A 16,605-nucleotide genomic window follows, 5' to 3' on the forward strand; every position below is an offset into this window, starting at 1 on the left:
TAAAATATTCAGAAGTAAATAGAAAATGTATGGAACTCTGTGAGTACAAGGCAGCATTTTCCTCCCAAAATGAATAAATATTTGCAGGTTTTAAATTGCAAGAAGAGCCCTCCTGCAGTGAGGGATGTGGCCCTGAGGTCAGGGAATCACAGTGATAAACCAGGAGCATCTAGGAAGTGAGCCCCGCACAGGATTTCAATTCCAGGACACTCCTTCCTTGGACTTCAGGAAAAGTAAAGTTAAGCAGCAAAGTTTAAATAATTTCTCTCATAGTTTCTCCAACACTTGAATAAAATGTTTGAAATAAGTAAGGGACTGAGTCATAAAAATAAAAACAGAGGGGAACAGATCCCCATCATGCTCACCCGTCATCTCTGGGATTTTGCAGAAGTGGGAAGATTGCATTAGAAGGTGTCCTGAGCCTCCAGCCCCACTAGGAAGGCAACAAGTAGGTATCTGCTTTGGCTCAGAAAAGTCTGGGGAGAAAAAAGCAGCCTGGAGAATAGGTAAGGAGGACCCTGCAAGAGCAGAGAAAACTCCCCACCCCAATGAATACACTAGAGCAGTGACTTTCAAACTCCTTGTACCAAAAGCCACAGTAAAAAATACATTGTACATCATGACCCTATACACATGTATATGCATAACTGAGCAAAGTTTTATAAAACAATATTACTCACCATGTGCAATGAATGGACACAGGTTGTTTATATTCTGTTCTGTTTTGTTTTTTTTAATGCTGGTCACAGATCATATAAATTGATTTCTGTGGTTCTGAAGAACCTAGTGACAGGAATAAAGACGCAGGCGTAGAGAATGGACTTGAGGACAAGGGGAGGGGGAAGGGTAAGCTGGGACGAAGTGAGAGAGTGGCATGGGCTATATACACTACCAAGTGTAAAATAGATAGCTAGTGGGAAGCAGCCGCATAGCACAGGGAGATCAGCTCCATGCTTTGTGACCACCTAGAGGGGTGGGATAGGGAGGGTGGGAGGGAGGGAGACGCAAGAGGGAGGAGATATGGGGATATATGTATACGTATAGCTGATTCACTTTGTTGTACAGCAGAAACTAACACACCATTGTAAAGCAATTATACTCCAATAAAGATGTTAAAAAAATTGATTTCTGGACCCTAATAGTCTACAAGCAGCAGTATAAACAACTCTCATTAGAAGGAGATGACCCTTAAAAGGGAGGGGAGAGTTTAGGTAACACAAGCATGAACAACATTTGTTTTTTCTCTCCCAAATATGCCTCCCACATTCACAGCTCCTTCTATATCATCAGATTGGAATCACATATTCCTGATAACCTACTTTCCAGATGAGCTCTCTCCTCTGGAGTTCACATCTCTCTACTTGTTCTCTTATCTAACTATCCTCCATGCCTTTCTAGCTCTACCCACTGTAGATGTGGATTGGACCCCTCAATACTATCTCCACTAATTAAATACTTTGCAATCCCTTAAATATCCAACATGTACAAATCATTCACAGGGCATTCTTAACAAGCATGTCTGAACAATAACAGTAGCGAGTAACATTTACAGAACACAAAGATGTGTCAATCACTGCTCTCAGCTTTATCAATCTATATCTCTCTATCTGTAACCCTTATAATCATCCCACAAATAAGGAAACAAACGCCCAGGAAGGTTAAGTAAGGACACAAAGTTGTCAAGTGGTATGCCTATGCTTTGAATATAGGGGTTCTTGGAAAACTTGCAGGTCATAGGAAAGCATGGACACAAAGGATAAGTTTGACCTTTCAGTGGGGGAGAAGAGGGTCATGAGACATGGAGCATTGGTGGGTCTCATGCAGAGCCTCTTCCGGGTTTTATGCTCATGGTAGATTAACCCTTCTGTACCAAAGGGTTCCAACCAAGAGACTTCTTGCTCTCTCATGAAGACAAACATTGGTTTCAGTTTCAGTCACAATTCCTACTTTGTAAGTCAAATCTTGAAATAATTTTATCCCCACAAAACAGAGAAGCAAGATACACATCCTGATAGCGTTTGGATTTGTTAACGACCTTCTCCTACCATTTTCACTTGTTTCAAGAATTTTAGGTCCTGGGTTACTTGGAACATTGACTAGGAAAATCTTTCTCAAGGGCAGGCCTCTCTGAGAGAGTATTCTCATAGGTCCCTGGGACTGGTCCTCAGTTTTGCTAGTCTAATGTGAAAGGAGTAGACTCCAGGGGCGCATAAATCATGTTTAACCAACAATGCTAGATCCTTCACTTAGGATGATATTCTTTTCCGCTCCTCCAGGGGGCACCATTTGCACAGAATTCAATATGAATGGCACCCGCAGGGATTAGGCAAAGCGGTGGCCCTGAAAAATAGTCCTGCTTGAAACCATCCTTCAGATATCAGACAGCTGGAAAACAAAATAAGTTAATCAAATAAGCTAATTGAATTAACGTTCACGAGGTTGCTTGGTGTCCAGAGAATCAGAAGGAAAGGTAGAAACTGACCCTTTCATCACTTCTTCCCTTCAGAGGGAAACTGTCAGATATACTTTCTGCCCCATTAATTAATGCCTCTCTTCTGACCAACCGCCTATGATAGGCATATTCTCTCTAGACTGTGTTAGTTTTACTATTAGTCAGGACTTATTCTGAACCATTCTCTCTAAGGTGAGTTTGTAGTTATCTGATTTCATTCTCATTATGCTGATTTTCACAACAAATTCTGAGGTTCCGAATGTAGCGGTGGTTCTCACAGTGTGGTCCCTGGGTACCAGCAGCAGCATCACTTGGGAACCTGTTTAGAAGTGCAAATACTTGGGCCCAAACCCAGACCCAAATCAGACAGACTCTCCAGGTGTGGTACCAGACATCTGTGTGTTTACAAGTCTTACAGGTGATTCTAACACATGCTAAACTTTGAGAACCATCACCTTAACATACAGTTTCCAGTCCAACTGATACCAGAAACAACTATGAGCTTTTTAAAAATATAGGTGCCCTGGATTCTCCCAGAGCCACTGGGAGAGTAAAAAGAGCTTTGGAATCAAAAGGATCTGGGTGGAAATTCTAGTTTTGTCACTCACCAGTGTGTGCCTGGTTGATGCTCCATTTTCTCATCTCTAAAGCGAGGGTAGTAGGACCTTGCCTCATAGGAAGGTGTTGGAGGTAAGATGCAACACCTGCCTCATATAGAGACTGACAGCAAATCTTCTTCCTTGGCCTCCATCACAACTGGAATTTCCTTTGCCCAGCCTGTGAGGTTGCAGGTCTCATCTCACCCGGAATCACAAAACAAGAGTTGCCAGAAGCTGATTTCCAAAGTTTCACAAATAGCCTAACATTTTCACAGCAGTTACTGGGGGTTTTGCCATGACTCAGTGGGAACAACACAGCCCTGAGATTCCCATGGAGCTATTTCAAACTCTAGATTGATGAGTACAGGAGGAGTCCCTATGAAGCAATATTTACCAACTGAGAGCATTATAATAGTTAAAGTAGCTCTTGTGAGCCAGATCACATTCCTGCTGACAACAGGGAGGCAAAGAATTCCAATGGTTGCCTAGAAAATTGAGTGGAGGTTCCCCAAGTTACCTGCCACACACAGGTTTGTTTTTCCTTAATTATCTAGGTAATTGCTTTGGTTCCTCTACTTGCCTTTACCAAGAGACACCTGGGCAGAGCGAGTATCTGTGGGACTGCCCTGCTGGGTGAAGGTTCAGGCTGCTCACCCCAGTGCACAGACCTCCTCCAATGTCAGTGGGAGTGCCTATGAACTCCCCCTCCACTGGAACTAATGAGGCCTTTCTAGTCAATCTGGGTCCCTGCTCTTGTGTATTTTTTTTTTTGCGGTACGCGGGCCTCTCACTGTTGTGGCCTCTCCCGTTGCGGAGCACAGGCTTGGGACGTGCAGGCTCAGCGGCCATGGCTCACGGGCCCAGCCGCTCCGCGGCACGTGGGATCTTCCCGGACCGGGGCACGAACCCGTGTCCCCTGAACCGGCAGGAGGACTCTCAACCACTGCGCCACCAGGGAAGCCCTGCCTTTCATCTTTTTAAGCACTATGACCCCTTGCCATGAATTAATAAGAACAGTGGATGTAGTCAGGGTTCTCCAGAGAAACAGAAACAGACTAATAGAATATGTGTGTCTACATATATATACACACAGGTTGGGACCCATTTCTAGAGATGGAGTGGGATCCATGTCACCCACAGCACCTGGTTTGTGAATAGGGGAGGAGGGAGCTTCTGCAGTGTCTGCAGAAAGGTACATTATGTGCTGGAGAGACAACCAATAGAAGCGCACTACTGCCAGATGGCAAGAAAGTGTCAGGGTCTTTTCCCCTTTGATTCATTTCCTTCTGTGAAGTGGGGAGCCCAGATAATTAAAGGGGGAAGAAATGAAAATAATTTGAGAAACACTTCATCCCACCTACAAAACACTCATTCTCATCTATGCAGTTATTTACGGTTTTCAAAGCACTTTCTCAAACAGCACTGGACCTGCATTATAGCAGCTCTAGGGAGACAGCCTAGTGGGTAATATTATCCCCGCTAGAGACCTAAAGCAAATCAGCCTTCTTTACTCACTGCTCAGGATGTGCCCCTCTCATGCTCACTGAAGGGGAAACTCCCAGCCTGTCTGCATGGGAGCGAAATACTAGGAGATTCCATGAGAGGATGCTGGGAGGCTGAGTGGTGAGAACAGAGGGGAAAGTGCAGAAGTGCAGAAAGAGGAGAAGAGGTTCAAGGTAGGAAAAGAAAAGCCGCAGAGTGATGGAACAAAGTGCCCACTACCAACAGCAGGAACTGCATTTCTTTCCACAAAATGGGTGACTTAAGCAACGGAAATTTATTGTCTCACAGTTCTGGAGGCTAGAAGTCCACGATCAAGGTGACAGCAGGGTCAGTTCCTTCTGAGGGCGGTGAGACAGAGGTTGTTCCACGCCTCTCCTCTAGCTTCTGGTAGCTTGCCAGCAATCTTTGGTGCTCCTTGGCTGGTAGGCACATCACCCCCTTCTCTGTGTTCATCTTCACATGGCGCTCTCCCTGTGTGAGTCTGTCTTCAAATTCCCCCATTTTATAAGGACATCAGTCATATTGGATTTGGATGCATCCTAACGGTCTCATTTTAACTTGATTACCTCTGTAAAGATCTCGTCTCCAAATAAGGTCACCTCCTGAGGTATTGGGGGTTAGGTCTTCAACATCTGAATGTTGAGGGGACACAAATGAATCCATAACAGATACTAAATCTCTAGAGCTGAGCTGGATATCACAGTGCCCACTGGCCACACGTGGATATCAAGCACTGGACATGAGGCTAGTCTGAACAGAGGTGAGCTGTGAGTGTAAAATAGACACCAGAGTTCAAATACTTAGAGTGAAAAAGAGAATGTAGGATACCTCAGTTGTCTTTATATTGATTACCCGCTAAATACTTTTGATATATTGGGTTAAAGACACTATAATACAGAATTAAGATTAATTTCCTCTCTTCTTGCATTTTTCAATGCGGCTCCTAGAAAATTTACAATTACACATACAGTTCATATTTGTGGCTTGCCTTATATTTCTGTTGTACAGCACTGTTCTAGAAAGAGAAATTTACCAGGTCCCTGACGCCTGATCACTTCGTGAGAAGATTTTCTGAACTTCTCACATAGTTCTCTGACAATGATGGCAACACTAAGCATTTGAATCACTCGAAATGTGACACAGAGTAGACGGCAAACATCAAACTTTATACCTGTACAGCGTACTCTAAATGTGAAATAAGTTTTTGTCTAGCCTAAGTGACAGAAGATATATTTGATCAATAAGGATCACACTTTATTTTTTATTACTAAGAACTCAATTTGGAACAGGCCACCCAATATCATCTTATAATAGTAGCTCCTGTTTAAGGTATTCACTTCTTCATTTACCTCGTGTGAGAAAAATGAGGCTGCATAGCAAGGGTGCCTTTGATTAACGATTACATCAGAATGGTACCAGTCCTTATTAAAGATGGTTTTCCAAGTGAGGTTTTGCATATGCTCCATGCAGATCAATCATGGGTACCTTAGTGAGGTCACATCAGTGTAGATGGATTTTGCTTTATGAAATGCACTGGGTTATAAATACTCTGACCTTGTTTATAAAGGAAACCGGTTAGTTCACTTAATGAAGACATTAATTTGCCAGTCAGCTTGGACCGATTACTCATTAGCTGCTCTTTCCTGACCAACAGCTCTGACTTACAAACGCAGCTGTTTGTAGGCAGTGGTGTGCTGCCACCTACGGCTGGAAAGAAAAAAGGATAAGGTGCAGAGAGTTCTGAGAAAGCCACAACTATTGAAAAGAGTCAGAGTATGAATAAAAAAAGGCTAGAACAAAGTATACTACTGTGGACCTTTCCCCATGTTAAAATCATTTTAAGACATTGACTTATTTGCAAGCAAAATAAAACCTAGATGAAGTAAGCCATAAATGTCACAACTGCAAAGTCTTAACCCAGTTATTCTTGGTGGGGCTGATGTCATAAGATCAACAGTACTGATAAGTCAAACAGTGTAAGATCTACTATAATCACTTTCCAAGTAGGCCACTGCTTGTATTTCCCAGAACTCACCTTGGGATCATTTTTTTTCACTCCTCAGGCCTTTTCTCTACTCTAGGACAGCACCTTTGGCAACACTCAGCAAATATTTTTGGATTCCAGGATACTTGAGATGCAATGTGGACGAGGATTTGTGTGTAAATCTCCTGCCCTTGAGATGTTTACATTCTAGTGGAGTGAGACAGGTAATAAACACGAAGCAAAAGAAATAAGCCAATTCTCTAGTATGTTGGAAGGTGACAGGTGATATGGAAAGAGAAAATGAAGGACAAGATACAGAGGTTGGAGGTGGGATGGTAGGTTGGAGGTAGGGTGCAATCTTGACTAGAGGAGCCTCACTGAGAAGGTGACACTGGGTAAGTGTCACCTGGAAAAGTGTTCTTAGAGGTAGCTGCAAGAAGAGAATTCTGGGAAGAGGGACCCCTTGGGCCAAGGTCCCATGGAGTGACAGTGTCTGGTGTGCTGAGAAAGAAGAGGCATGTGGAGCTGGGGACACAAAAGAGGAGGAGAGCTGGGGGATGAAGACAGAGGGGAGGGGAGGGAGCCCATCACAGCAGGCCTTGGGGACCACCATCAAGATCTCAGCTTTTAGCTGAGTGAAATATAGCTTCCTGCTTTTTTTACATTTCTGGCTGACTTACCCTTAAATTTCTCTCTTTCTGGTTTTTGTTTTTAAAATCATGTTTGATAGTTTTATAGTGGTGGTGGTGGTTATTGTCTCAAGATTCATGCGTACCCACGAAAGCAAATTGGAATAAATAAGAATGTGTTCACCTTTCACGGACTTCTTTTCATTATTTTCTATTCTATTCATTATTTTTCTATTCACATTTTTCTATTCATATTTCTTATGCATGGTTATAATCATTCTCGATACATGTGTCTTGCTTTTATGTTTAGTATGTCACGAGCACTTTTCATGTTATTCTATGTTTATTATAAACAGCTTATTAGCTTAGTAAAACTCCTAAAAGAGGATAATATCTACCTTTTGAAGTTATTGTGAAGATTAAGTGAAAAAATCATGAAGAGAGCTGAATGTAGTGTCTGGCACAGAATAAACCCTCAGTAAACTTAGCTTTGAGTAGATGTACAGGGATTCACTTTTTTTCCATTTCTAAAGGTTTATTCACTACTATTTACTAGGCTAAATAATGCTATGATGAACTACTTGGTACATAGAGGAATTTGTAGGATTAATTTATGGCTAAAGTCTATTAGATCGCAAACTGCTTTCCCAAGCCTTCAGAACCCTGAGAAAATAAATTTCTGTTATGTAAACCGCCTACTCTGTGGTCTTTTGTTATGATAGCCCAAGCTGACTAATACACACTTCTTCCCATTCAGGAATGTGGTACAGTGTTCCATTTATTTAAATTTTCCTTTACAACTCTCAAAAACAGGTTTTCAATTTATTTTGAGTAAGTTCCAGCCATTTCTCACCAGAATTTTATTTCTAGAAATGGCTATTTTGCTTTTATCATTATGTACTGGAAATCCTTTTTATCAGGATATTTTCTAGCCAGTTACTGGAGATAAATAGAAAACCTTCTCATTTAATATATCCCATATCTAGCCAGCCACCTTACTGAACTAGTATATGTCATAAATTCCTGTAAAAGCTAACAAGGAATTGGAGAATAAATTATTTAACAGAAATTATATTAAAAGCACATTGCTCTCTACAGTTCTATATAGTCAGAAGTAGGCCTCAAATTTTCTCTTACAAGCAAAAAAAATTAAAGGAGGAAACAAAATCCATTCTAAGTTAGTATAACTAGTTGTAATTAATTCTTCCTACTTCTAAAATCTTCCTTACCACTGAAAAGCAATTTCTCTAATAGAGCCTCAATAAGAGGACACAGCTTTCTCATAAAAGAAACTGTTTTTTGTTTGTTTGTTTGTTTTTTTAGGTGTTCACTGCAGCATTGTTTAAAATAGAGAAAAAACTGGACACAATTTATATATCCATCCACACAACCGCATAATTTAAATACAAAGTACAATGTAATATTATGAAGCAGTTGTTTAAATTAGATCTCTCTATGTAATATGTATATATCTTTATAATATAATGTAGGGACTTCCCTGGTGGCACAGTGGTCAAGAACCCGCCTGCCAATGCAGGGGACACGGGCCGAGCCCTGGTCCAGGAAGATCCCACATGCCTCGGAGCAACCAAGTCCGTGAGCCACAACCACTGAGCCCAAGCACCACAACTACTGAAGCCCGCACGCCTAGAGCCTGTGCTCCGCAACAAGAGAAGCCACCGCAATGAGAAGCCTGTGCACCACAATGAAGAGTAGCCCCCGCTCGCCACTAGAGAAAAGCCTGCACGCAGCAAGGAAGACCCAACGCAGCCAAAAATAAATAAACAAATTAATTAATTAATTTAAATAAATAAATAAATATATATATATATATAAAATGTAGAATGAAAAAAAGCAACAAGCAGAACAATAAGAAAGAAACTTTTTTAAGAGCCCATGACCTAACCCCTTCAAACCAAAGGACTGCAGTATTTCTTTTTGAAATTTCTAGTTATCTTGGAGTTTCCGGGGAAAAGCTAAATTCAGAATCTTAATTCAAAACAAAGTTATGGTATACATATACATCACCCAATTTTTCTGTAATAGGTGGTTTTTCTGTAACTTGGGCTCAAAATATTCAACTTACTCAGCTCCTACATAAAGAAGTGTCTAGAAATTTTAGCTAATTCCTCTACCAAATCAACTAGTCCATATTTCAGTTACTTTCTCCTGTGATGATGCAGTTAGTAGACATTCCACAAACTGCCTAAAACTATACCCACACTCCCTCATTCCCCCAAAATGGAAAGCCCAGTCTTACAAACATCATGGTGGTTTCCTGGAGTCATTCAGCTCTCTTCCTCCTTCCAATGTCATGAGTCCATGGGATAGAAAAGCACATCCATGCAGGAGTCTTCCTACAGAGACTTGTCTATGTTTGCAGCAATTGCAGTGCCTAAAAGTGGACACAAATCCCCTCTCCTGAAAGGATGCAGGAGTTAGTGGATAAGAATACATAGCAATACAGAAGTCAATGGAGAAATACACGTAACTGCTTTTCTCCTTATTTTAACCCAATAATTCACCCTGTATATTCATTAAATTTACTCATCTGCATCCCATATCCCCCCCAAAAACTATGTTAATTTGGATTTTATTTATAATTCCCTATGAAAGACATACTGATGTTTTTGTTTTGTTATCTATACTTGTAACAGTAAATATATCATAATTTTTTAAGTAATTAATACTAGAACCACCCTTATTTTAAAACCCCATTGAAATAGGAGAGAAATAGGTGAGGGAGATTAAGAGGTGCACACTTCCAGCTACAAAATAGATGAGTCATGAGCATGAAATGTACAGTGTGGGAAATACAGTCAATAATAATGTAATACCTTTGTGTGTTGACAGATGGTAACTAGATTTTCATGGTGATCATTTTGTAGTGTAGGGGAATATTGAATCACTGCTGTACACCAGGAACTGTGTAGTGTTGTAGGTCAATTATACTTCAAAAACAAACAAACTCGTAGAAAAAAGAGATCAGATTTGTGGTTATCAGAGGCAGGGGGCTGGGGGTGGGGGAATTGAATGAAGGTAGTCAAAGGTATAAATTTCCAGTTATAAGATAAATAAGCACTAGGTATGTAACGTACATCATGATAAATATAATTAACAGTGCTGTATGTTATATATGAAAGTTGTTAAGAAAGTAAATTCTAAAAGTTCTCATCACAAGGAAATTTTTTTCTTTTTCTTTTCTTTTCTATCTCTATAAGATGATGGATGTTCACTCAATTTATTGTGGTGATCATCCCATGGTGCATGTGGGTCAGGTCATTATGCTGTGTACCCTAAACTTACATGGTGCTGTATGTCAATTATATCTCAATGAAACTGGAAGGAGAAAGAAGGAAGGAAGGAAGGAAAAAGAAAGAAAGAAAGAAAGAAAGAGAGAAAGGAAGGAAAGAAGGAAGAGAGAAAGAAAGAGAAAGAAAGAATGAGAGAGAGGGGAAGGAAAGAAGGAAAGAAGGAAGTAAGGAAAGGAAAAACTCCTCCACTGAAACAAATGAATGAATAAACAAAATGTAATATATACATACAGTGGAATATTATTCAGTCTCAAAAAGGAATGAAGTTCTGAGACATGCTACAACATGGATGAACCTTGAAAACTTTATGCTAAGTGAAATAAGCCAGATACAAAAGGACAATTACATGATTCCACTTATATGAGGTACCTAGAGTAGGTAGTCAAATTCATAGACAGAAAGTAGTCAAATTCATAGACAGAAAGTAGAATGATGGTTACCAGGGCCTGGAAGGAGGGGAGATTGGGGAGTTACTGTTTAATGAGAAGAGGGTTTTAGTTTGGATGATGAAAAATTCTAGAAATGGATAGTGATAATGGTTATACAACATTGTAAATGTACTTAATGCCACCGAGTTGTACACCTGAACATGGTTAAAATGGTAAATGTTATGTATATTTTACCAGAATAAGAAAAATGAATTTAAAAAGTGAATTCATTGTAATATACAGGGAGTCCCCTATGCTAAGCCCTTTGGCATCCTACCATGATACCACCATCAAATACATTTTTAGCCAAGTGTTTCTAACTAGACCATAACATCTTGAAAAATGTTGTGAATAAATCTTTAGATGTTATCATAACACCACTAGGAAGTTTGTACCAATTTACCTCTCAACTGGTAGTGTTCATTTCTTCACTTACTTGTTGACATTCAGTTTTGATTGGCAGTCATTTAAATCTTTGGCTGTAAGACTATAGTTTTATTTCAACTTCCCTTATTATTAGTTGAGTTGGAAGATGTTTTCACAAGTTTGTTGGCCATGGCAGAACAAGCATTCTCTACACAAGCTGTTTTTGCTTTTCCACCTCTCACTTACCAGGTCACCTAGCCCCCTAGACTTGGTCATGGTCAGACTCACCCTGAGCACCTCATCACCAGTGGAGATGTTCGTTCCTTATCTGACAGAAGGAGTGCATCTCCTTCCCAACACCACTCTTCCATGTTACTCTTGTCTTTCAATTTTCCTTCTCCTCTGGTGTTCCTTCTTGTCCCCTTCTTAGTTTCTTCTTTCTTAAACATCATTATTCCTTTGGGGTCTGTCCAGGACTATCTTCTCTGCTCACTGTACACACTCCACTCACATGGCTTCAAAAGTAGATCATATGTTAATGCATAAATGTAAAGCTTGGGTGCAAATCTTCCTCCTGGGTACAAGTCTTATATATCAACTACCAAATCGACCTCTCCACACAGAAGCACACGTTGTGCCTCACATGCTGTACGTTCATCACAGAAATCAGCATCTGTTCCTCAAACCTGCTTTGATCTTGTCTTCACCACCTCATTGAATAGCAACGTCTTCTACTCTGTTATTCAAGAAAGAAATCTGGGAATAGTACATGATTCTTCCGCCCTTTTTTTACCAATCCTTCTCCCCACCTCAAGTCAGTCACCTCTTTCCTACCTGTTTCATGAATCTGGCTACTGTCTTGTTTTCCCACTAGCACGTCCTTAGTCCAGCCCACCATGATCCCTTGTCTGACTACAGCCATGGTCTTTTATTTAGCTCCCCAATTCCACTCTTTGACTCTCTACCATCTACTCTATTGGCCACAGCCAAAGCAAACTTCCTAAAACACAAGACTGATCATATCACATCTTTCAGAAGTTTCCCATTGTCTTTAAGATAAATTCCAAATCCCATAATATACATAAGGAGGGCTGGACTCTTCTCACCCTTCTCCATCTCATGCCACTCCTCCAACCTAGAGTCATCATCACCCTGACCACACACACAGAGCATTCAATCATGCTAGACACATTTCAGGTCTACAAATAAATCAGGCCCTCTCTTATCCCTCAGCTTTTGAACATGCAATCATTTAGACTCAGGACACTCCTCCCCAACTCTTTTTACCCAACTTCCTGCTCATCGTTCAGACGTCTGTTGGTTGGCTATTTGCAATCCCTCATCAGCTCCTGTTCCTGAGGGTAAATCTCAGCTTCTTCCTTTTAAAGCTGCCTCACCACCTGGCAGAAGCCCTCTTGCATAGGATCCCTTTGGAAATGACCCCAGACAAATAGCTCTCCCTTGGATTCCACATTTAGCAGCTAGAACCCTACAACTCTGACCCAGACCAAACAGATCCCACTTCTTCCCAAATGCAGCCCTCTAGTCTGCTGCCACAGGTGTTCCATCCATCTCCCACCCCAAGGTTATTTTTGCTTTTTGTTTTCATGAGTCAGATACCAGTCCTTTGCATCCCCCAAACTCCAGGTGACTTATGTCAAGGTTTACCTAGTGGGTCCCTCATAGCCCCTCTCACTAAGCTTAAGATGGTTAGATTCCGAACACAATAATAACATTTTCTAAAGAAATTCTCTATCTTCTCAAACAAATTCCTGTCAGTCTTCTCAACCATCTTTTTAGGCTGGAGGTGGGTGGTCAGCTAAGGGTACTTAAACCAGTTCTTGGCCAGCTCCTTTCAGATGCTGCAGAGGAGAAGGAGGAAAACTTTGGCAAGTTGAAAAAACAGAGAGAGGACCTCTCACTGAAAGGTAATGACAACAGAGGGGAGTGATATGAAATGTAATCAGTGGGATAGAAAGGATGAAAGACCATAGTGTATATATATATATATATATATATATATATATATATATATATATATTTTTTTTTTTAAAGGGAAACCACTGAAGCGTTTTGAGCAGAGGAGAGACATGACCTGCTCATATGTCATAAAAGCCACTCTCTTTCCTTTGTGTAGAATGTAATGTAAAAGAACAAGAGGGAAACTAGGAGACCAGTTAGCAGGCATCTCAGTGCTCAGTGGCTCAGTGGAGAGATGGGAATGGCTCAGGTGAGACTGTTGACATCAGGTAAGGAGACCACTCAATCAGATTAAAGCTACTTTTTGTGGGAGAACTAACAGGTATTGCTGGTGGATTGGATATGAGAAATGAAGTAAAAGGAGAAAAGAAGGATGGTTCTAAGGATTTTGCCTCCAGCAAATGGGATAATTTACTGAGGTGGAAATGACTGGAAGGGGAGCAGGATTCTGGTCATAAAAGAATATGTATTCAAAAGTCTACCTTGGTTATGTTAAGTTTGAGGTGATGATTAGATATCCAAGTGGAGAGGTCAGGAGGGCAGCTGGAGTCTAGAGTCCAGATGTTCTACCATTCCAGTAATCTATTGCTATGTAACCACCCTCAAACCTTCGTGGCATAACTATCATTTTTCTTTATGCTCATGGAATCTGTGAGTCATGGACCAAGATGGCTTGTCTCTATTCCTTGATATCTGAGACCTCAGCTGGGGAGACTCAGACAGCTGGACATGGCTTGAATGACTGGGGATTAGGATCATCTGGATGCTTCTTTACTCACATATCTGGCACCGAGCCTGGGATGACTTGAGGGCTGGGCTCAGCTGGTACTGTCAATGGACATGCCTACACAGGGCCTTTCCGTGTGACTTGGGCCTCCAAAAGCAAGTATCCTGATAAAAAACAAACAAGCAAAAAACCAAAAACAAACAAACATCCACAAGGCCTTTTGAGAGCGAGGTTCAGAAATCTCGGAGAAAGAGTTCTATAGTGTTGTTCTATTGGTGGTGAATGCAGTCACAAGTCCATCCAGATTCAAGAAGAGAGGACATAACATAGATCACACTTTTCAATGGAGGAGTGTCAAAGAATCTGTGGCCATCCCCAGGATACTCTCAGAGTCCCTGTTCGATGGTGGAGACCTTGAAGAACAGGGAAGAACAGACAATTGTAGAGTGAATCTGAGAAACCAGTTTCATGAGAGGGAGATGGAGAGAAAAGTCAGACCACAAGGGCTTCCCTGGTGGCACAGTGGTTAAGAATCCGCCTGCCAATGCAAGGGACACGGGTTCAAGCCCTGGTCTGGGAAGATCCCACATGCCTCGGAGCAACCAAGCCCATGTGCCACAACTACTGATCCTGCACTCTAGAGCCCGCGAGCCACAACTACTGAAGCCCGCGCACCTAGAGTCCGTGCTCCGCAACAAGAGAAGCCACCACAATGAGAAGCCCTCACACCGCAAGGAAGAGTAGCCACCGCTCACCACAACTAGAGAAAGCCCGCGCACAGCAAAGACCCAACACAGCCAAAAATAAATAAATTAAAAAAAAAAAAGTCAGACCACAAGACTGTAATTAGGGAAGAGAGAAAAAAATCTGCACATTTAACTAGCAAATGCCTCTGTGCAACAGTATATACTGGACCTTGAAATAGAAACTAAACCTTTCAGTTATATATTGTACATACCTACTGTATTAAATGGGCCAAATCCCATAATGGTTTGGTTTTTCTTCCATTGCTTCTGATATTCTGTGATGTCTCTTCCCTACCCTCTGGTGGTAGCTCGGGCAAATCTCAAAACTTTACCATTGTTTGTGACTAAAAGAATAGTTTTATTTTCAGGTGTTCAAAAACCCAGAACAGAATCTGTTCAAAATATGTACTGTATTTTGAAAATCGCATAGCTGCACACAAAAATCCAGCAGTCTGGCTTCTTTTGAAAACCTGAAGATCTGGTAACACCGGACCTGCACTGCAACAAATGGTAGAAGCTGAGTAGCACCTGTCCCTTTTTGGACAAGGTGAGTGCCTCTGGCCCACAGCCCTGCTCGTCCTGTTTGTGAATTGCATTAACCTCACCTGCTTGGTCTCATGGCTCTGGGACCCGCCCCAGGGACTGGTCATGTGGTCTGCTCTTTCACTCCCTGGCTCTGCTTCCTCCTCATTGGCCCCTAACTTAATTTTCTCTTTACTGTTGATCCCTTTCGAGGCAGGCAACCAGATGTCAGCCTTCCCTTGGGAGGCATCTCTGTGGCCTCCTCAGAGATCTTCCACAGCGACATGCCTGAGGCACATTCCAACTGACATCTGACTCCACCCAGACACTTGCCTTCACCATACAAACAAAGACTTTGTCCCTTGTTATGAAGGCAGGTCCTTACATGGCTTTAGCCTACCTACCCACTGTGACACATACTCGGCACCAAGGTGGGCTCCTCTGCTTGTGGTGGCCACAAGCAGCGGGGCAGGCTGTTCTGCTATCTCTCCCCAACCCATTCTCACAGGCAACTCAGCCAGCCTCCCCATGATTAGACCTCTCCACTGAGGGGCAGTTACCTCTGCGTTCACACAGAACCCCTCAAATTCTTAAGAACACAAACCAGGTTCACCCAAGAACCCTTTCCTACTTGCCTCTGAGAGCAGCCAAGCGTGGGGGGTCACACAAGTTTCTGCAGCTCAGACACATCTAGCCGGGAGTGGATGTCAGACTCCCCTTCCACCAGACACCATATCTCTGTGAGGTTCTCCCGGCAGCCCTTCACTTGACTTGTAGGATCAGAAGCTCCCCTTCTACACTCCACAGCACTCTCTGATGAATTCACTGGAAAGAATCTAGTCTCTCAATGAACCCTGAGGCTTCTCTTATCCAGGCTGGAGACCAGAGATCGTCTGGCCAAAAGCCTCATTGGGCTTCCACTAGTAAGCCCTGCACAAATGTGTCTATGTTAATATCTCTCTTTCATATGTGGGAGCACTTGTCTTCCACTGCCCTCAGCTATGAGGCTTGAGCTGAAATTCTAAGACAGCAGAGTCCCATGACACTCCTGTTATATATAAAACTGTATTTTCTTTGATCTATCAACGTTAGATAGTCTATTTAGCACTATGCCATAGAGCTTTCTACAATGATAGAAATGTTCCACGTCTGTACAGTGCAAAATGTCAGCCACCAGCCACATGTGGCTATTGAGAATTTGAAATGTGACTAGTGAGACTGAGAAATTGAATTTTTAATACTACTTAATTTGAATTAATGTAAGTTAAAATAGCCTCTTGTGGCTAGCAGGTACCGTATTGGAGGGCACCAGTCTATATAATAAGAAGACTAAAACTTATTACATGCTAGCTACG

The sequence above is a fragment of the Delphinapterus leucas genome, chromosome 4, assembly GCF_059928025.1.
Source record: "Delphinapterus leucas isolate spDelLeu-1000000601 "Yukka" chromosome 4, BTC_Dleu_Yukka2, whole genome shotgun sequence".
NCBI classification, from domain to species: Eukaryota; Metazoa; Chordata; class Mammalia; order Artiodactyla; family Monodontidae; genus Delphinapterus; species Delphinapterus leucas.